At 43.1% G+C, this 20908-nt stretch overlaps 1 non-coding gene across 1 annotated transcript; it reads left to right on the forward strand.

Annotated features, from left to right (window-relative positions):
* Nucleotides 1–20070: 20070 nt before the first annotated feature.
* Nucleotides 20071–20229, forward strand: LOC116530235. Its single transcript, XR_004259891.1, has one exon. It is a non-coding gene; the product is annotated as a U1 spliceosomal RNA (small nuclear RNA).
* The last annotated feature ends 679 nt before the right edge of the window (nucleotides 20230–20908 follow it).

Here is a 20908-nt window from a genome sequence, read left to right on the forward strand (position 1 = left end):
TTGGAGGGACTGACCTTTGCCCCATCCCCAACTCCTCACGTTAGTCAGTCAGTTACAGCCTGTGGTCCACTCAGATGGGGCGTACAATGGAGAGGATACAGGAAGGCACCAGCAACATCTACAGCACCTCCTAAACAACTTGCCTTTAGATCCTTGTTTCAGGGTTTGTTTCCGGGCAAGCTGCAGCTAAAAGAATCGAACTGCTGGGAAAGTTCAATGATGGCACCTAATTCCTCAAGGACGGTTACTCCTCTAAAGACTAACTCCCATTAATTCCCTGAGGGCTGGGACTGCAACTTATTTACAATAGTTCACCCATAATAAATTATCAAAAAATATTTGATGAATTGAAGTGTGCATAGAAACAAAACAGATACATCTGTAATACAAACATTAATACGAATCATGTTTGTTTAGCACTTACTGCCATATAATAAGCTAGGCACTCAATTAAGTTACTTTTCACTCTGTGTGTGTGTGTGTGTGTGTGTGTGGTTCTGATTTTCAGTTCTGGTTGTTGGTTTTGAGGTAACTCATTTTCAAAATTCAGTGAACACAAACCATTGCAATCACGTCTCAGAAATACCCTGGAACCAGGCCGGGCGCGGTGGCTCAAGCCTGTAATCCCAGCACTTTGGGAGGCCGAGGCGGGTGGATCACGAGGTCAAGAGATCGAGACCATCCTGGTCAACACGGTGAAACCCCGTCTCTACTAAAACTACAAAAAATTAGCTGGGCATGGTGGCGCGTGCCTGTAATCCCAGCTACTCAGGAGGCTGAGGCAGGAGAATTGCCTGAACCCAGGAGGCGGAGGTTGCGGTGAGCCGAGATCGCGCCATTGCACTCCAGCCTGGGTAACAAGAGCGAAACTCCGTCCCAAAGAAAAAGGGAAAAAAAAAAAAAAAAAAAAAAAAAAAAAAGGAATACCCTGGAACTAGTCCCAAGTTTTAGTAAATTAACAAAATACAGGAACTCAAAAAGTCCTGCTGAGTGTCACTGAAGCACAGATGGCAGTGGCTAAGAGATGGAAGTTGAGGGATGATTAAAGACCTGCCTTCCTGAAATAGTTCCCCTGGTGGTCTCTCCTTTACGTGTAGGCAGTTAACTATGTCAAGGAAATGTGTGGCACCACGGGCACTGTTGTTGAGGGCCAGAAGCCCCACTTGTCGAAGTTTCCATTGCTCAGATCTCAAGATGCTGCCTCTCTCAAAGAAGCCACCTAACCTGACTGACACTGCTTGGTGGGCACTGAATCTCCAGGGTGTGGGCACCAGAAGAGGAGGAGCAACAGATGGGATGCTGCAGTACCAAGTGTGGATTTGCTCATCTTGGGCAGGGGCAGTGCCACCCGGCTCTTGTGGAGGCAGCGGCAGAGGGCACAGGATGCAGGATAAGCTAGATCTCATGGAACTCAGTCAGCACCAGATGACACCAGACATAAAAGAGAATGGCCAGAGTTCCAGGTATGGGAACCATGGCAGGAGCAGATACAATGTGCCTTTGTGTCTTTAAGTGCCCCCGTCTTAAGACAGAATTGGTCCCAGAGGCAGTTAGCCCACCATCTTGGGGACTGGAGGAATAGAGGCAGGAGTCCAGAAAACGATTTCCTTTTCAAAGAAAAAGGTCTAGAATATTTGATGCTGTGCAAGGTTGGGATAGGGGTGTGTGTGCACATTCAGCCAAACCCTGGGCCGGCAGAGTCAGTAGGCAAGCTTTGAGTTCAGAGCATGGAGGGGGTAGTGGGAAGGGGTGAGAACTGCACAAAAATATGGGAGCTGAAGCAGGAATAATGGAGTGTTAAAGGGAAAGCCAAGGTCAACCACTTTGGAAAACTCTTTGAAGGTATCCACGAAAGCTACACATTTGTAAATCCTGTATTCTGGCAATTTTACTCCTTCCTACATACCCAACAGAAATGTGTACATGTGTTCAGCAAAGGTTATGTGCATGGAGACCATAGCAGCATTATTTGTAACGGCAACAAACTGAAACAACCCAAATGTTCTTCAACAGTAGAACAGACAATTGTGGTCTGTTCACATCACAGAATACTACTCAACAGCAGAAATCTATTATTAAAGGCAACAGCATGGATGCAGCTCACAAGCAGAACATTACATGAAATACTTCAGGCACCCAAAACATGTGCTTTAGGATTCCATTGCTATGAAGTACAAGAGCAGGCAAAGCTAATCTACATTGCTAAAAGTCAGAAGAGAGGTAACGTTGGTCTGGGAGGGATGAACGGCTGGAAGTGGGCATTGAGGGCTGTCGGTGAGCTGGTAATGTTCTATTTCTTTATCTTGTTGCTGCTTACTTTGTTACAATCATGGGTTTAGTTTGTGAAAATTCCCCCAGCTATACACTTAAGATTTATTCTGTATGCATATTGTTCTATTTATTTATTCATTTATTTGAGACGAAGTCTCACTCTGTCGCCAGGCTGGAGTGCAGTGGCACCATCTTGGCTCACTGCAACCTCTGCCTCCTGGGTTCAAGCAATTCTCCTGCCTCAGCCTCCTGAGTAGCTGGGACTAAAGGCAGGTACCACCATGCCCAGCTAATTTTTATATTTTTAGTAGAGACTGGGTTTCACCATGTTGGCCAGGATGGTCTTGATCTCTTGACATCGTGATCCACCTGCCTTGGCCTCCCAAAGTGTTGGGGTTTCAGGTGTGAGGCACTGTGTCTGAGGCACTGTGTGTGAGGCACTGTCTATTCATTTTATTTTTATTTTAAGCTCTGGGATACATGGGCAGGATGCACACGTTTGTTACATAAATAAATGTGTATCTTGGTAGTTTGCTGCACCTACCAACCCATCACCTAGGAATTAAGCCCAGCATGCATTAGCTATTTTTCCTAATGCTCTCCCTTCTCCTACCCCAACCCCTGACAGGCCCCAGCGTGCGCTGTTCCCCTACCTGTGTTCATGTGTTCTCATTGTTAAGTTCCCACTTATAAGTGAAAACATGCAGTGTTGGTTTTCTTTCCTGCATCAGTTTGCTGAGAACAATAGCTTCCAGCTCCATCCATGTCCCTGCAAAAGACATGCTCCCATTCCTTTTTATGGCTGCATAGTATTCCTATGTTCTGAATGGTATTGCCTAGGTTTTATTCTAGGGTTTTTATAGTTTTGGGTTTTACATTTAAGTCTTTAATCCATCTTAGGTTAATTTTTATATAAGGTATAAAGAAGAGGTCCAGTTTCAGTCTTCTGTACCTGGCTAGACAATTCTCCCAGCACCATATGTTAAGTAGAGAATCCTTTTCCCATTGCTTGTTTTTGTCAGGTTTGTCAAAAATATGATGGTTGTAGATGTGCGGTCTTATTTCTGAGTTCTCTATTCTGTTCCATTGGCCTAAGTGTCTGTTTTTTGTATAAGTACCCTGCTGTTTTGGTTACTGTAGCCTTGTAGTGTAGTTTGAAGTCAGGTCGCCTGATGCCTCCAGCTTTGTTCTTTCTGCTCAGGACTGTCTTGGCTATAAAAGCTCTTTTTTGGTTCCACATGAATTTTAAAGTAGTTTCTTCTAATTCTGCGAAGAATCTCCGTGGTAGTTTAATGGGAATAGCATTGAATCTATAAATTACTTTGGGCAGTATGGACATTTTCATGATATTGATTCTTCCTATCCGTGAGGATGGAATGTTTTTCTACTTGTTTGTGTCCTCTCTGATTTTTTGAGCAGTGGTTTGTAGTTCTTTCTTGAAGAGGTCCTTCACTTCCCTTGTTAGCTGTATTCTTAGGTATTTTATTCTCTTTGTAACAGTTGTGAATGGGAGTTCATTCATGATTTGGCTCTCTGCCAGTCTGCTATTGGTGTATAGGAATGCTTGTGACTTTTGCACATTGATTTTATATCTTGAGACTTTCCTGAAGTTGCTTATCAGCTTAAGGAATTTTTGGCCTGAAATGATGGGGTTTTCTAGATAAAGGATCATGTCATCTACAGAAAAAGACAATTTGCCTTCCTGTCTTCCTTTTTGAGTACCATTTATTTCTTTCCCTTGCCTGCTTACCTGGCCAGAACTTCCAATACTATGTTGAACAGAAGTGGTGAGAGAGGGCATCCTTGTCTTGTGCTGATTTTCAAAGGGAATGCTTCCAGCTTCTGCCTATTCAGTATGATATTGACTATGGGTTTGTTATAAATGGCTCTTATTATTTTGATGTATGTTCCTTCAATGCCTAATTTATTGAGAGTTTTTAACACGAAGGGATGCTGAATTTTATCGAAGGCCTTTTCTGCATCTATTGAGATAATCATGTGGTTATTGTCATTAGTTCTGCTTCTGTGATGAATTACATTTACTTATATGCATACATTGAACCAGCCCTGCATCCACTGGATGAAGCTGACTTGATCATGGTGGATAAATTTTTTGATGTGTTGCTGTATTTGGTTTGCCAATATTTTATCAAGAATTTTTGCATTGCTGTTTATCAGGGTTATTGGCCTGAAGTTTTCTTTTTCTGTTGTATCTCTGCCAGGTTTTAGTGTCAGGATGATGCTGGCCTTGTAGAATGAGTCATGGAGGAGTCCCTGCTTTTCAATTTTTTGGAATAACTTCAGAAAAAAGAGTATCAGCTCCTCTTTATTCTTCTAGTAGGATTCAGCTGTAAATCCATCTGGTCCTGGGATTTTTTTGGTTGGTAAGCTATTTCTCACTGTCTCAGTTTCAGAACTTGTTATTGGTCTATTCAAAGATTCAGCTTCTTCCTGATTCAGTCTTGGGAGGGTGTATGTGTCCAGGAATTTATCCATTTCTTCTAAATTTTCTAGTTTATTTGTATTGATATTTATTATGTATGTATACTATTCTTCAATAAAACATTAAATAAAGGTAGAAATAAAGAAAAACTATGGAATAGAGAAGACAAAATTCATCTATGTCCTATCTTTGCTGAGTGCCCCTTCACTATGTCATTTTATTTTCTATAGAATGTGCAGAAGGGGAATGTGAGACTGGATTTAGTTAATCAAGTAGCCATTGACTTTCTTTATTTCTTTCTTTTCTTTTTTTTTTTTTTTTTGAGACAGATTCTCACTCTGTCACCCAGGCTGGAGTGCAGTGACACAATCACAGCTTGCTGCAACCTCAACCTCCTGAGCTCAGATGAGCCTCTCACCTCAGCCTCCCAAGTAGCTGGGACTGCAGGTGCACACCATCATGCCTGACAATTTTTTAAAAAACATTTTTGTAGAGAAGGGGTTTAACTGTGATGTTACCCAGACTGGTCTCAAATTCCTCAGCTCAGGTGATCTGTGCACCTCGACCTCCCAAAGTGCTGAGATTACAGGCAGGAGCCACTGCACCCAGCCATCACTGACTTTAAAGTGTGAAGGGACAACAGCTTGCTCTGTCTTCCTCAGCTCCCCCAAAGCAGACAACTCTACTGTTTAATTCCTGGAGTTGTCATTCTGATACAGGCAAACTACAAAATTGGGGCTCAGCCTGTGAGGGTTTGTGGCTTTGCTCACGACAGAATCCAAGAGTGAGACAAGAGTGAAAGAAAGCATGTTTATTAGAGCAACAGTGTCCACAAAATGGCTGCTCTGTAGACAAACAGGGCCATCCCATGGGTAGAGTAGCACGGAAGAGCATCTGTGGATTGCTGGCTGGCTCTGCTTATACCCACTCTTACCTATATCCTAAATAAGGGGCAGGTCAAGGCTATTCATGAACAAGGGGTGGAGAGTTCCCAGAACCACACAAGGTAACTTCTGGATCATTGCCACAGCATTTGTAAACTGTCAAGGCGCTGATGGGAATGTCTTTGGCAAATGCAAATAAGCAATGAGGGTAAGAGGTCGCTTTCATCACCATCTTGGTTCTAGCTGGTACCACATCCTGTCTTGATCAGCAGCAGGGAGACTGAGGCTCAGAAGACAAGTCCAGCTGATCTTCTATCTCAGTTCCAGGGATGCATTAGATCTTCTGTTGTTTTCATGATAATCACTGGAAAATTGCACAAGCACAAATGCAGATACTTTAAAAACTTTTTAATTAATTATTTTTTGAGATAAGGTCTCGCTTTATTGCTTAGGCTGATCTTGAACTGCTGTCCTTAGGCAATATTCCCACCTCAGTCTCCCAAGAGCCCCTGTACTCAGTTAAAAATGCAGATTCTTGGTTGGGTGCAGTGGCTCGCGCCTGTAATCCCAGCACATTGGGTGTCCAACGTGGGTGGATCATTTGAAGTCAGGAGTTTGAGACCAGCCTGACCAACATGATGAAGCCCCATCTCCACTAAAAATACAAAAATTGGCCGGGCGCGGTGGCTCACGCCTGTAATCCCAGCACTTTGGGAGGCCGAGGCGGGTGGATCACGAGGTCAAGAGATCGAGACCATCCTGGTCAACATGATGAAACCCCATCTCTACTAAAATACAAAAATTAGCTGGGCGTGGTGGCGCGTGCCTGTAGTCCCAGCTACTCGGGAGGCTGAGGCAGGAGAATTGCTTGAACCCAGGAGGTGGATGTTGCGGTGAGCCGAGACCGCGCCATTGCACTCCAGCCTGGGTAACAAGAGTGAAACTCCATCTCAAAAAAAGAAAAAAAAAAAATTAGGCATGGTGGTACACACCTGTAATCCTAGGGGCTTGGGAAGCTGAGGCAGGAGAGTTGCTTGAACCCAGGAGGCAGAGGTTGCAGTGAGCTGAGATCACGCCACTGCATTCCGACCTAAGCAACAGAGTGAGACTATCTCAAAAAAAAAAAAAAAAAAAAAACCCGTAGATTCTTAAAACAGCTATAGAGACACCAACAGGGATGTCAGATCTTTACACTGCCATTAACACCACTTCCTTATATGCTAAGAAGCCGACTTTTCTCCAGCCATTATTTTCGTTAGATTATCTACTTGTCATACTTGCTGCTGGAATGTGGCCCAGTTTTTTAATATTTAGTAAAAATTTTTAAAAAGGAGATAGGGTTTCTATCTGTTGCCCAGGTTGAGCAGGCAGTGATGCGATCTTGGCTCATTACCATCTCTGACTCTTAGACTGAAACAATCTGCCCACCGCAGCCTCCTGAGTAGCTGGGATTACAAGCGTGCACCACCATGCCTGGCCAATTTTTGCATTTTTAGTAGAGATGGGGTTTCACCATGTTGGCAAGGCAGGTCTTGAACTCCTGGCCTCAAGTGATCTGCCTACCTTGGCTTCCCAAAATGCTTGGATTGCAAGCATGAGGCCTGGCCCTCTTCTAGTTTTCTTAATTCAAATTCCCCAAAATCCCCAGGCCCAATTTTTCCTAGGCTGATTGCAAGCCTGTGCACTGACTAAAGGGCTGCTGAACTGGGTGACTCCTCCTGGACTCATCAAATGTGGTGCTGGTGAGTCAGTGCCATGTGATAGAAATCTTTTGGCTACCTTTGCATTAGGAGTCTGTGGGCAGTTTTTTCAGGAAGAGTGTGGTCTGCCCAGTACACAGATCCACTATTTCTCCATCTTTCCTTCTTCCTTCAGTCCTAAAAGTAGAATTCTCAAAGCAATTGCTTGTTGAGTTCCGCCGTCCTTCTGATCTAGGCATAGCCAACAGTCAAATTTCAAATTTCCATGCTGGATAAAGACAGGATGAGTCCTCAGAATTCTCAGCATATCCTGAACCTTCACTAGGGGCACGAGCGTCCGCTTCCCTTTCAGCGCAATCATTCATGACGTCTGTTTGGCAGTGGCAACAATGGCTGGTCCATGGTTTCGCTCCTTTAATTTTTCCTGCCGCCCACTTTCTGGCAGCAATGCAGGCGAGCAGTGAAATGGCCAAATAGTGGTGGACGGGGGGAGCAGAGTGGAGGCAGAAGCCAGGTGCTGAGTAATGAGCCTACGAATAGCAAGACCTCATGGCACCAGCCTTCCTGAGCAGCCTGGAGGAAAGGATAGGCCCCTCTTGGCTGGGAGGGTGGATGCGGAACCGTGGGGATACACCACAGGATTCATTGGCCTTGGCAGGGCAATAAAGACTCCACTTTCACTTGAATAAACTCTTCTTGAACACTGTCTCCTGTGTATTTCCACAAATCTGTTTTCTCGGGGTGTTCAGAATTCATTCCTTTTTGGTTCTTGTGCTCCTCAAAGGAAATAGAAACCCAAGGGATCCAACTTCTCAGTGTAAAATAAACACAATTCTTTTTGAACTGGCTAAGCCAGAAGAAAATGAGGCAAAAGAATGAATAAGACACACATCTAAAACAAATCAAATTGTAGCGAGGTTGAGTCAATGGATAGACATATCATATCTTCTCTTCTCAGTTGCCAAGAGATGGTTTATATGTTCTTACTTATAATGCATTGTGTTAGTTTTGCTTTTGGCTTTCCCATCCAAAATCACTGTGCCTTCTCTTTACCCACAAACCTGTAGGCTTTCTCCATCTGCCCCATATCCCTTCTAAACTCCATAATGATCTAATAAACATTTACACACAAAAGTGTCAATGACGCATGATGTTATAAAAGGTTACTGTTTCAGGGTCAGCTTCAGCATCTCGGTCCCTGCCAACTGATATTAATAATGGGCCTTGACCCTCCAACCCTACCTGCTAATGACTAAGACACTCTATACGAAGCCCACTAAATATGTACAACCAGCTGCAGCTGGGATTCAGACATTAGCCAAGCTCTGACCACATATGTTCCATTAAATCAGAGTGTCTTCCCCTTCGCCAGAGAGAATGCCTGAGGATGAGTCTCCACTCCTCACTTTCACCTTGTTAGCCGCATCAGTCAGTTGGAAGCTGATGTCTGGAGTCTTCAGGTACAGCACACTCTCAGCTCCTGAGTTAGCTCCAACCAAGTAGGCAGACAGGCTGGCAGCAGCCATGTTCCGCTATAGGGGAGGAAGACTCCATCTACCTTCCCAGGTTCTGGTGCTGGGCCTGAGAATTAAACTGCCATCAGACAGATTAACAGTAAGAAGGCATACAGATTTTATTTAATATTTTTACAGGCATAAGGGAATGCTCATAAGAAAAATAAATACCCAAGGAAACAGTCAGGACCCAGAGCTTATGTTGTATGAATTTTTTTTCTTTTTTTTAAAGCAGAGGATACATTTGCAGAGAAGTGACAGGACAAATGGTTTTAGGCAGTACATTGTGGAAAAGTGTCTAGAAAATATATGGGGCTAATGGATGATAAGGGTTATTTTAGTAGGTTTGTACAGATCAATTTTCCATTGACTCCTAATCTCTGGTAATAAGAATGCTCTTCTCTTCATGGTACAGAGAAGGCACCTTTCTTACCGGAAACTTTATGACTTGCTTTTAGGTCAAAAGAGGGAGGGAGATCAGAAAGACCTTTCTGCATCTGCTGTTTCTCCAGTTCCTTTAGCTCAGAATAATTAACACGCCACAGTGGCATAATTTGGGGTGGTGTGTTCTGAACTCCTTCACTACCAGGAGCAGGTGGTTGGTCTTGTTGTCTTGGACCACAAACCAAATAAGTATCCCAGTCCTCTTCTCCCATGGGGAGGGAGCCCCACACTCATAGCATGTTGCCACATGCCTCCCGTGCGTGTGCCACTCAATGAATGTGGAGTTCGCTGGTAATGCCACAGTGAGCAAAGGAGACATGCTTCCGCCTTCTTAGAGCTCACAAATGTGAAGTCTATCTAAAATGTGTTCTGGTTAGGAAGAGAGATGTGTAGTGTTAAGAGAGCCCAGAATGGAGGGATTTGTTCTGCCCAGGGAGGCCAGAAGCTGCTTTCTTGCAAAAGTGGAAATTGAGCTAAGATCTGAAGGAAAAGAAGAATGGGTTAATAGGGATTGCAGAGTGAAAGAGCACCAAGCAGATGGAACAGCCTTCCCCATGGAGGGATGGGCACAGCTGTTCAAGAAGCTGAATGCAACAATGCCAGCTGGTGCACCCAGAGAGAGGAGGGTGGGGCCACATCACCAAGGGCCTTTCTTTCAGGCATAAGGACTGGACTTTATCATAAAGGGATTTTGCTAAATGGACAAAGACAAGGGGCAGGGGAGTTTCATGTATAGGAGGGAACACTGTTGCAATGAAGGGCCGTGGATGCAACCTGGATAAAGAGGGGAATGAAGGGACGGGAAGGCTGAGGGAAGAAGACGTTTAGTCTGTGCACTCTATGCTGCCATGAAGTAGAAGCCTCAAGAAGCCGCCTGTGAGGGTGGGGCATTTGCTGAGCTGGCCTTGGTCTCCTGGGCGTGCTGTTGGGACAGGGGGATCCTGGGCTGTGGCTTTGGGAGCCAGATCCAGAAGAAGAGAAGGTGGCATCAGGAGATGTGTGTGGGCAGTCCCTGAGAAGCTAGAACCTGGGAGCATGGGAGCTGGGGAAGGGTGTGCTGGGGAAGGTCAGAGCAGCAACCCATTGACTGGCCTGGCTGGAGCTAGGAATACTTTCAAATATTTTGCTTAATATCGTAAGTAAATATAAATATACTTATTTTCATTCACATACTGTCTTTGACTACTTTTTTTCTTAAGGGAAATTCTTTTAAAACAATTTTGGAAATAATATCAAACTTAAAAATGTTAAAGAAGTAAAAACATTAAAAGGACAATCCATAAACCCCTTTCCCAGATTGACCTCCTATTAACATTTTACCTGACTTGCTTTATTTACTTATTTATTTTTTATTTACTTATTTATTCTCAGTGGCATGACCGTGGCTCACTTCAGCTTCCATCTCCTGGGTTCAGGTGATTCTTGTGCCTCAGCCTCTCAAGTAGCTGGGATTACAGGTGCATGCCACCACACCCAGCTAATTTTTGTATTTTAGTACCGGGTTTCACCATGTTGTCCAGGCTGGTCTCAAACTCCTGAGCTCAAGTGACCCGCCTGCCTTGGTCTCCCAAAATGTTGGGATTACAGGTGTGAGCCATTGCACCCAGCAAGAACAATTTTAGGTAAATTACGTACATTATGGTCCTTTACTCCTAAATACTTTATAGCATATATTCTAAGAATAAGGATATTCACTCTTGTTACTACAGTTATCAACCTGCAAACCTATATTAATATATTGCTTTATCTGATCTACAGAGAATACCCAAATTCCATCAGTTGACCCAATAATTTTCTTTAGAGCAGTAGCTCTTTTCCTCCAGTACAGGATTCAGTCTAAGGTCAAATATTGCCTTTAGTTGTTAGTTTCCTTGGCCTCCTTTAACTTGGATAATTGTCACGTATGTTTGGCTATCATTGTTAATATCCCAGTGTTTTCCTAGTTATCTTCCTATTTTGTAGAATTATTGGAACAAAGCTATAAACACTTGAGTACCTTTTGTAATACAGACTGTCACATTTTTCCCCAAATGATTACTAGTTTATGTTACATGTACTATGTGCCTGTATCTGTTTTCCCACACATTTGATAGCAAATATCTTTTTTTTTTTTCTTTTTTTTGAGACTGAGTTTCACTCTTGTCCAGGCTGGAGGGAAGTGGCATGATCTTGGCTCACTGCAACCTGTGCCTCCCAGGTTCAAGAGATTCTTCCACCTTAGCCTCTTGAGTAGCTGGGATTACAGGCACCCACCACATGCCTGGATAATTTGTTGTATTTTTAGTATAGACGGGTTTTGTCATGTTGGCCAGTCTGGTCTTGAACATCTGACCTCAGCTTATCCACCCGCCTAGGCCTCCCAAATTTCTGGGATAACAGGCGTGAGCCACCGTGCCCGACCAGCTGTGTCTTTTTGTTGGTGATGTCCATTCAGCAGATAGCACATGGAATGATATCTCATTCTCATTCTGCTTTGCATTGTCTTCCACGTGGCATGCATTTCCCATAGCCTTTGCCATCAGATTCCGTCGTCTGAATTCCACCATACCCTCTGAGGCTTATTCTTGAAAGCAGAAACTGATATTTTTGTTATTATAAGTTTTTGGACTTTATTCCCACACAAATACCTAGCAGAGTATTACAGAATAAGTGTTCTTAAAAAAGAAGTATATTTTCAGAAATGATTTTTATTTTTAAAATAAAGACTAGTAGGCATGGGGGGAGTGCAGTAGCTCTTGTGGATGGAAACAAAACAAAACAAACAAAACACCAAAAACAGACACATTTCCTGTGTAATCTAGCTGGAGCGGGCCAGCTGGTGGCAGCTTGACAGAATTGCAAGCAAAGTAGAAGAAAGTCAAGAGCTTGCACATCCCCGGGTTTTGTTTTGACAGAATGTTACAAATATTTTTGTAAATTTTGTACGGAAACAAATATTTTTAAACATTATCATCTGTTCAACAGTTATTTTGGGGGCTTTTCACTTCTTTCTTCAAATTCCATGTTACTAATTTTCCCAGAATCTTTGTAAAGAGATATCAAGGAAAATTCAAATTATACAGTTGTAGACTGGAGAGAGGGGCTAACCTAAGAAAACTTCCCTGGTGGTAAATAAGAACGATTTTTTGAATAAATGCTTCTTCTTATTCGTTACTATACATTTTGAATAAATGCATTCTTAGTATTCCAGGGAAATGCATACGTTGAACAACATAAAATCGACATCTCTAGGATAAAAGCTATGTCTTTTGGAATTGTATGAAACATGAAGGATGTTTCATGAACTTTCTCAGCCCCACCACTCACATTCTTGCCCAGTTCTCTTGCAGGAAATTTTTTTTTGGATGTACTTCTACAAAAAAGGAAGGAGGTAATTAAGTGATTAATAACATATTCATGTTGTTGAGCTTTTATTTCTATAAAACTGAGTCAAAGAGTATAAGAATTTTAAATTTTGTCCAGGCACAGTGGCTCATGCCTGTAAGTCCAACACTTTGGGAGGCTGAGGCAGGTGGATCATTTGAGGTCTGGAGTTCAAGACCAGCCAACATGGTGAAACCCCATCTCCGCTAAAAACACAAAAAATTAGCCAGGCATGGTGGCAGGTGCCTGTAATGCCAGCTACTAGGGACAATGGCTTGAACCCAGGAGGTGGAGGTTGCAGTGAGTGGAGATCATGCCACTGCACTTCCAGTCTGGGCAACAGAGCAAGACTTTGTCTCAAAAAAAAAGAAGAATTTTAAATTTTGATAAAAGTTCTACAATTGCTTTGCCTGTCTACCAAGTTCATGGCAACTTATGATTTTATCAGACTTTTTATTAGGCTGCCTGTTTCACCATACTCTTCCCAGAGATGTATGTTTTAATCTTCCAACTTTTTTTTAGCCAATCTAAGAGTTGGTTGATAGACTAAAAATGCATTCTAAATTTTTTCCTATTTTTACTGCTAAATTTACTAAATTCTAATAATAGACCTAAAAATAAGTAAAACACATTATGCTGTTAAGTTAATCTACTTTTCTGGTGTATAGAGATTTCAAAGTATTTGGTGTCCAGGATCACCAAATCAAATATCATTTACAAAATTAGGAAATACAGAGAACAAATTTGTAGGCAATTACAGCATGAGATAGGATTACTGATCATTGCTACTCCTGGTAATAAAGATGCAACAGAGACAGGTGGCATATCTCTAATCAATAATTAAGGGTGAGTCAGACATCAAAGGTCAATCTGAAACTCATACTTAAAGCTGTTTATCAAGTATCAGCTAGATGTTCAAATCTATGATATATGTAGGGTTGAAGTGAAAAGATAATTATGAAGATGACTTTATTTCACTGAAAAATAGAACACGCTATTAATGCTTAGCTTTATTTTTTAGTATTTGAATAATCTCAGCAGCAAAGACAGAGAAAAAAAGCCAATTTTTTTCTTTTTCTTTCTTTTCAAAATTATTCCCAGGGATGCTGGCTTATTAAAATAATGTCAGTGGGCTTATTAACAACAGTATCTGTTGGGTCTTCAAGTCATCAAAGTAAGTATGTTCTTCTTAAATCATATCTATTGCTTGTTTATATTTCATTGATTTTGCAAATGCTTCATGAAAAGTTCTTTTTTTTGCAAAATTTAATGTCTTCCTCTTTAAACAGAATAGCAACATTCAAAAGGATATTAAAACGAGAATCTTTGTCTTGCATTTCCGGCAGTACCGCCACAGGCTTAAAACAAAACAACAGATGCTGAGTTCTCCCACATTTCATACTGAGGTTCTAGGTCATCCATACAAAAGAACTGGTTGCTTATCCAGCCAACACTTTTATACCTCTTTGGTATAAAAGGGATGCACATTTTTTCCCCTTCATTTCATCAACACCTTGGAGAAAGGAAAAGTTTTGCTTACCCTCACCTCCAGCCTAGAGAGAAGCGTGCTGAGTGGGATCTACTCAGCACACTTGTTTGGTGGAGCTTGAGGGTAATAAACATATGAATGGTGACTTTTAAGTTCCAGTTCTGGTCACATGTCTCTGTCAATACATAAAGCCTGCCCACTCCTTACATATTATCATCACCAATTTGTGAGGGCTGCCGGGTTTACAAATCCACAAAACCTGTCTGTGGCAAGTTAGGGAAGGTGGGCAGCAGAGCCAATATGTGTACTAATCATATCTAGGGTCAGTATAGATTAGGGTTGGCTAATTTGATCCAATCCTAGCCAGCATGTGAGCAACAAGACTCATGGGAGTATCAATATCAGAGAAGCTCCTCATATAGGGAATAAGAACCATGGGTGTGCATAGCTTGATGGGACTTGCTCTCAACACAGGGGAGTGCGTGTTACAGCTATGCTTGCCTGATGCTGGCTGGCCAAGTTGCCAGCCAGAAGTCCTGGACCTCCTTTACACAAAGCCCTGTCACAAGATCCAATCCAGATACTAGGGAGGGAGGGAACGTCCATACCTACTGATGTTCACCCACTGTGCTGGTCCATCAGTCACCAACTAAGGTGACTAAGGCCCCACAGAGATTAAGTCACTGTGGCTTCTATCCCACCCCAAATAAATACTTATGAATATTAATTAGTATGGAATATTTAGTTTAGATAGATTAAAGTGAATAGTTCTTTGCTATGTTGAGTAATACTGTAAGTGTCAGTCATTTGAAAAGACTACCTCTGGTCAGTTTCCCCTCACTATGTCAAAACTGGTGGAATGACTGTACCATTTACTGGTTCACTGACGGTCTTAACCCCCACAGCTTTGACAGAGAGGCCATGTGTCCCATGCCGAGAAGACTCAAGGCTGAAAGTAAAAGTGGGAGCTTCCCGTTTGGTGGAAGGTGACTCCAGTGGCTGTACCAGAAAACAGTTGTGCATAAGAGGGTAGAGGGCATGCTTCCTGTGGGTAGAGGGTAGTCCATAGGAGCATCTGGCCTGGGTTCATTTTATAATGGATCCCATTGCAAGTATTTCCTGGTTGGGGCCCAGTGACTAGACCTGGATGTGGTTCAAGGTGTATGGTAGGATGCAGAAGCTGAGGAGGGTTTCATCAGGGGCTGCTGGTAGCAGAGCATGGTCCAAGTACAGGGAGCTGCAGCCTGGTATTCCAAGGGAGGAACCAATAAGGAAGTGCCCCACCAGAAACGAAGTCAGCTTTGAAAATCCTCCAAGTCCAGAGAACAAGGGTGCAGACTCAGGGCAGGGATGCAAGGTTGTTAGCTCCCAAGATTCTTGCTCCCCAGCCCCGTCTCATTGGCCACCAGGCTTCAGGTGGGGTGGGCGGGAGACAAATAGAAGGTAGAGGACAGAGAGAAAGTTTTGACTACTTCTCACTCCCCCGCGAGAGAGGAAACGTAATTGTTTTTTTGAGACGGAGTTTCTCTCATGTTACCCAGGCTGGAGTGCAGTGGCGCAATCTCGGCTCACCGCAACCTCCGCCTCCTGGATTCAGGCAATTCTCCTGCCTCAACCTCCTGAGTAGCTGGGATTACAGGCACGCACCACCATGCCCAGCTAATGTTTTGTATTTTTAGTAGAGACGGGGTTTCACCGTGTTGACCAGGATGGTCTCGATCTCTTGACCTCGTGATCCACCCGCCTCGGCCTCCCAAAGTGCTGGGATTACAGGCGTGAGCCACCGCGCCCGGCCTTTTCTTTTCTTTTTTAAAGGCTAGTCAAGTGAAGCAGTGGGAGTGGAGAAGGAACAAGGAAATCTGGTTGTGATCAATTAATTTTAAACACCACTGCACTCGCAGCAGCCACAAAGGGAAATTTAAATAAAGTTTAGAGTGTTGATTTACTAACCTGCAATAAGGACGTTATGTTTTGTAGAGACAGTTTGAACATGTGACTCCATGTTCTCCTTTTATTCTCAGAAACTCAACAAACATAAGAGATCAATTGTTCAGAAAAATAATTACAGGCAGAGACTTAGAAGTGAGGAAACCTGGCTGGGCGTGGTGGCTCACACCTGCAATCCCAGAACTTTGGGAGGCTGAGGCAGATGGATCACTTGAGGTCAGGAGTTTGAGACCAGGCTGGCCAATACGGTGAAACCCCGTCTCTACCAAGAATACAAAAATTAGCTGGGCATGGTGGTGCACGCCTGTAATCTCAGCTGCTCGGGAGGCTGAGGCAGGAGAATCGCTTGAACCTGACAGGCAGAGGTTGCAGTGAGCTGAGATGGCACCACTGCCCTCTAGCCTGAGTGACAGAGTGAGACTCTGTCTCAAAAAAACAAACCAAAAATAAAAAAAGCGATGAAACCCATACAGGCTTAATCTCTGAGGAGCATGCATATAGTAACTTTGACTATTTTATCACTTTGCATCTTTGTATTTCTATTAAAATATTATAATTATTCCTTTTGTGGGAGAGTACAGAGACTATCCCTTATACGGGAAGATTCTTATTTTGTCCTTACCAGATGTATACACCTTTAAAATATTACATTATATTTTAAAGCTTAATCATTCATGTTAATTATATTAAAGAGCATGTTGAGAAGCTGTAATTAGTTTTGAAGGGCATATCCTAATATTGGGACAAGGGGGAGGTGCTTTCTTAGCTTTCATAAATACTACGGGTAAGCACAAATACCTGTGTACCTATGCTATATGTGCCCAGCCATGCTCACACAGACACACACAGACACACACGCACACACCCAACACATTAGAGGCAAAGGCCAGTCTGAACTTAGGAATTTTTTAAAAAGTTAGACGTGGTCCCCACCTACAATAAATAGGCAAATAGAGGGAAAGCAATGGTCACTGCTGACAATTGAATTAGTGGCTGCGGAGCTGAAATATAAAATGAAAAGCTCTTTCTCAAAGCAGAAAGAACACAGAAATAGAAATCATGAGGAGAAAAAAAGATTTGGAGGCCAGATCTTGGAGGCCTAAGTGAGACTAATAGGCATTCCAGATGGAGAAGATGGAACAGATGGAAGGGAGTTAATCACACTCGTAACTGAAAACTTGGCTTGTTTGACAAAAGACTTGGTTTGCAGATAAGAGTGCTCCGAGCTCCAAATGTGATTAATGAGAAAAGACACACTTTAGCACATCCTGGTGAAGTTATGAATTAAGGATGAGCAGTAAAATGTTACTTTTCCAAGCAGAGTAAAAAAAAAAAGATAACATCAGCATCAAAGCATAGCTTCATTCCTGATATAGGCCAAGTCTATATTCCCCATGTTTCTGGAGCTTTCAGGGTCTAAAAGAGAAATTTTGTTCCTCTTTTATTTGGCTTCACTCTATGTGGTAGATTAAAGATGACTGCAGATTCTTTTTCACTCCCTACGGAGAGGTAGAATTTATTTCCCCTCCCTAGAATCTGGGGTGGCCTGATGATTGCTTACCCAATGGAATGTGATGGAGGAGTTGCTGCGCCAGCTCCAGGCCTAGCCTGTGGAGGGCTAGCTGCTTCTGCCTCCTGCTTCTTAGAATGCTCTCACATTGGCTACTCATTCTCCCAACTCAGCTGCCATGCTGTGAGGAAGCCCAAGACACATAGGGAGGCCAGGAGGAAGCTTTTCCCTTTATGGTACAAGTGAGTTTAGTGGTTAGAATCTGAATCCTCTTTAGTGGCCTGTGAGGGAAAATTCTAGAATAGAGAAACTCTAATAATCCTATCACACTTCACTCTCTGGTCATACTCAGTGAGCTTTCTTAAAAGAGGTATCCAGTAGATTCTATAAGCAGAGAATTGCCTACCCTTCCCAGTTAATTTTTTGTGTTGTTTTTGAGATGGAGTTTTGCTCTTGTTGCCCAGGCTGGAGTGCAATGATGCAATCTCGGCTCACTGCAACCTCCACCTCCTAGGTTCAAGCAATTCTCTTGCCTCAGCCTCCTGAGTAGCTGGGATAACAGGCACCTGCTGCCATGTCTAGCTAATTTTTGTATTTTTAGTAGAGACAGGGTATCACCATGTTGGTCAGGCTGATCTTGAACTCCTGACCCCAGGTGATCCTCCTGCCTTGGCCTCCTAAAGTGCTAGGATTACAGGCGTGAGCCACCACACTCGGCCCCCAGTTAATTATTTATAATGGAATTATGTATAGTTTATGTGTGTGTGTGTGTACTTCTGGAGACCTTGCAATACCATTTAATCCTCTCCATTGCCAGACCTAAATCTACTTTTTGGATATTAAAAAATGTAGCTTTGGAGTGAGCAGCCAATAAATTCCCTACTTGTCTAAGACAAAGAAGAGTGTCAGCCTATTAGGCCATGAAATGGCAGGGGTTACTAATCAGATGACTGCATGACAGTTGTTACTATATGAGATTCAAAAAACAAAAACAGAATTCCAAGGAGGACATGCATCCTACCGGAGCCTTGTATTCACCATGTATGTTACCTTCTAGATACCAGTGCTTTGACATCAGAGGTCTTGCTGACCGCTGGAGGGACTGCTCCTCCCAGGGGCAAGCAACTTGTTTATGAACATGCTTGGCAAATACAAACCAACAATCCAGAGCCTATACCTCAACCACCTCCTCTATTCGGATCTCACACTCCAGGCCACTATCTACCTGCCCTAGTAACCTTAGGGCCTGGTACCACAAAATACAGATAGTCCTTATACCCCAGAGCCTGCTGAAATATTAAAACTAGCCAATCTTAAACGTCGTACCCTGCCTCAGTGGTTCCTTTCTGTAGAAACTATAATAAAGACACCTGCCCACAGGAAAATTCTCTGTCTGTAACCAACCTCAGTGTTTTCTTGAGTGGCCTCCTGTGATGTGTCATGCTCTCTCCTCTCGGAACTCTGAATAGCAAACTAGCATTTCAAGGCAGTCATCTCCTGATCTGCTGGTCTTACTATACCTCAGATTCTCTATTGATACACTACATTTTAGAGCAAACCTCTAGATATTGGAGCCAGACCTCACTTCTCTCTGAATATTGAGCCATTTGTGTCTGAGTGATTACGCTGATGGGGCAGCTCTGCCACTGATGATTTTATCATCACTCAAACATGCTCTAGGTGGCCTATGGCAGGTTATATTTTTCAAAGATAGCTGCAACACTGTTTCAGCCCACATGCTGTTTTGTATATTGTGAGTTTATAGTCCTCCCTCTTGTTTTCTCCCCTTGAATCTTGTGATTGTGGCAGAAGAGAGGCAATATGACTTCTGAGGTTAGGTCACAGAAGGCAATAGGGCTTCACCTGGTTCTTCTGTGAAACACTCACTCTAAGAACCCAGCCACCATGCTGGGAGGAAGCTCAAGTAGCCCATGGAGATGACCACGTGGAGAGGATCCAAGGCTTCCAGACCACCACACTGGCTGAGCTCCCAAATAATAATAATTAAAAAAAAATTTGCCAGCCATGTGAGCGTGCCTCCTTGAAAATGAGTTTTTCAGTCCCCAGGTGGGCTGCCTCAGCTGACGCTGAGTAACGCAGAGATGAACTGTCCTTGCTGAGCCTTGCCGAAATTGCAGTCAAGAGCTAAATAAATGTTTGCTGTTGTTTTAAGCCGTTGAGCTCTGGAAGGGCAGCTTGTTACACAGAAATATACAGCTGGAAAGTGGCCTAATCATAAAGTCTTACTAAAGGGAGCACGTACTAAAATACAGCAGGTTTATGGAACCTGGCCACATGGCCAGGTCTGGGGCCGAGGCAGATTTTCTAAACCAAACACTCACCTTAGAGATTCTGATTTAATTGGTTTGAGGTAGGACCCAAGTGATTTTAACGTATTAATACAACAAGGTGATTCTAATTTGCCTGCACTGAGAACAATTGATATAGAAACTGTGAGGGGTCGGGAGACTCAGCCATCTGCATGTTTAAAGATTCTCAATTCATATGCTTAACTGGGAGGGGAGGTACCATGATCACGAAGGTGGTTTTCCCAGGGTGAGGCTTATCCGTTGCACTCTGGATGTGCTGATCCCTGTGATTTCCCCAAATGTGGGAAACTCAGCTGCATAACTTGTGGTAGTGGGGGAAGGCGTTCACGCTTTAAAAAAAAACAGATTCTCAATTGGTTCAAATGTATAGCCAGGGTTGAGGAGACGGTAGCTGAACTATCTACAAAGTGAATATCAGAGGAGCGTTTCTTAAGCTTTAATATGCACACTACTCACCAGGGGATATTGTTAACAATATGAATTCTGATTTATAAACCTGAGGTGGGGCCCCAGGTCTGAATTTTTATCAAGTTTCCATGGGATGTGGATGCTGCTGGTCCCAGGACCACACTTGGAGCAGCCGGGAGTTAAAGCGCTAGGCAAGCGCTAAACAAAGATGTCTGGGTAAAGTGTCTACAGTGGCTTATAACATCTTCCCAGGGGCCTCAAATTGGCCCTAATGCAAGAAGTAGAATGCAGTGCACTAATGAGGGGTGTGGGAACTCAGTGGCTGCATACTCAGAGGATTCTGTGGATGAGAAGTCTGTCTTCTAGCTCCTGGTTTAGAATTGATTGAAAACATTACCATCTTAAAGTGGTACTAGGGTGGAATGCATGATAATCTGAATGAGCCATCTTCCTGTTGGTATCACCCAGGATGTACTCTGTTGCAAGAGGGCTTTGGGGAGTTATTCTTTATGGGTTCTGTGGCACATATCAACCTATTATGAAGCAAGGTCTGTTATGAGCCACAGCAACTGTTCATCTGCCTGTGTAGTCTTCACCAGAAATCT

The sequence above is a fragment of the Sapajus apella genome, unplaced genomic scaffold (assembly GCF_009761245.1).
Source record: "Sapajus apella isolate SASKATOON/1434 unplaced genomic scaffold, GSC_monkey_1.0 scaffold65, whole genome shotgun sequence".
NCBI classification, from domain to species: domain Eukaryota; kingdom Metazoa; phylum Chordata; class Mammalia; order Primates; family Cebidae; genus Sapajus; species Sapajus apella.